Raw genomic sequence first — 2355 nt, forward strand, 5'->3', positions numbered from 1 at the left:
ATGACTGAACAACATGTACCAGGCAATGTGCTAAGAATGGCAAAAGCCAGTCCCAGCCCACAAGGACCTCACAGTCAAAAGGGGGAGATACCTTACAAACACATATGGACAAATCTGCTCAGGTATGGGTTGGAACAGATGCCTGCTGAGGTCCCACCCAGGAGGAGCACCCTCTACCCTCATTTGTTAGTATTCTCCATCAGCCAGGCTTGAAATCACTTTGTATGGAATTTGTACTGATGTATGTGGTCTGTGTTGTCCTCCCCAATAGAAATCATAGGCTCTTTTAGAGAAAAGACCATCCCATTTTGATCTTTGTATTTCTGCTGCTTATCACAGTGCCTGACACATAGTAGGTACTTAATAAATGCTTAGGTAGATGGATGAATAAGTGAATGAATGTATGGGTGAATTAATAGATGGATGAATGGATAAATGGAAGGATAGTTGGATGGATAGCTGTATAAATGGATGAATGGATAAATAGATGAGTGAGTGGTTGGATGAATAGACGGATAAATAGATGGATAGATGGATGGATGGATGGATAAATGGAAGGATAGATGGATGTATAGCTGTGTAAATGGATGAATGGATAAATAGATGAATGAATAGATGGATGGATGAATAAATGGATGAATGGGTGATTGGATAAATAGATGGATAGATGGGGGGCAATTAGGTGGTGCAGTGGATAGAGCACTGGCCCTGGAGTCAGAAGAACCTGAGTTCAAATCCAGCCTCAGACACTTGACACCTACTAGCTGTGTGACCCTGGGCAAGTCACTTAACCCTATTGCCTATTCCAAAAAAAAAAATAGATGGATAGATGGATAAATGGATGAATAGGCAGATAGATGGATGGATGGATGGATGGATGGACAGATAAATGGATAGATGGATAAATAGATGGATAGATGGATAAATGGATGAATAGATAGATAAATGGATGGGTAGATGGATGTATGGCTGTACGGATGGATGGATGGCTGGATGGATGGATTCCCCCAGGTAGTAGCAAGAAAGATATCTAAAAGAAGCAGCAAGAAGAATCCAGAGATATTGACTTAGCTCTTCTCAGCAATGCAAGGATCTAAGACATCTCTAAAAGTCTCATGATGGAAAATGCTGTCCACATCCAGAGAAAGAACTATGGAGTTTGAATGCAGATCGAAGCATACTATTGGCTTTTTTTTTTCTTCTATTTTGTTTTGTTTCCTCTTTCTTGTGGTTCCTTCTATTGGTTCTAATTCTTCATTACAACGTGACTAATGTGAAAATATGTTTAATAGGAATGTATATGTATAGCCGATATCAGATTGTGTGCCATCATGGAAAGGAAGGTGGGGAGAGAGGAGGAGAAAAATTTAAAACTCAAAAGCTTATGGAAATGATTGTTGATAAATAAAAATAAATTAATTTAAAAAATAAAAAAAAATTTAGAGGAATTAGCTAACTTTCTTTTTGAAAACTTCTCTGAGGTTACCCTGCCTAATCATAGGTTCATAGATTTAAAGTGAATGAATTTTAAAGCATTTATTAAGCACTTACTGCATGCCAGTCACTATGCTAAGAGATGGAGATGCATATACAAAAGCAAAGATGGTCCCTGCCCTCAAAAAGCTTCCCTTCTAACAGAGCACATAGGGCAGAGGGGTGATTAGTGAGTGAAATCCCAGGCAGAGGGATTGATTCCTAGTTTCCAGGAATGGGAATGTTGATGTGATCACTAGAGGAGGAAAGTGGGTAGTCATGACCCAAGGGCCAACCTCATTATGCAGAGCACTGACCAATCAGAAGTAAGCAGGGCTCTAGGGCACAGTGCCAGGTGAGGAGACAGGAGAAGGGACCTTCCAGATTACCCAGAGAAGGAAAGTGAGGCCCAGGGAGGTTCACACCTCCCCCTGGTGGGGCATTAGTAAACAGCCGACTCAGATTCTGAACCTGTATCATCACATTAGATCCTTGGGGCGTCTCTGGGGAATGGTGCTTGTGGTGTCTGAGCGCCGAGCTGGATCCGCCTCCCTCAGACTCTCCTGTTACCAAGGCCCCTTAAAAGCTTTCATTTGGACACACTAAGAGGCCATAATAAAAAGACAGAAGCGAAGCATTCTCAGGAGAGCAGAAGCATCTGTGTAAAGACTATGAGCTAATCGGGGCATGGCTGCTGGACGGTCCCCTCTATGCTCATGTGAAGATAGGATATCAGGGCTGGGAGGGGCCTTAGAACAGGGGATGTCGGGGCTAGGAGAGCCTTAGAACAGGGAATGTCAGGGCTGGAAAGGGTCTGAGAACAGGGGATGGCTGGGCTGGGAAGGGTCTTAGAACAGGGGATGTCAGGGCTGGGGAGGGCCT

Source organism: Vombatus ursinus, unplaced genomic scaffold, assembly GCF_900497805.2.
Source record: "Vombatus ursinus unplaced genomic scaffold, bare-nosed wombat genome assembly UNPS02001287.1, whole genome shotgun sequence".
Classification (NCBI taxonomy): Eukaryota; Metazoa; Chordata; class Mammalia; order Diprotodontia; family Vombatidae; genus Vombatus; species Vombatus ursinus.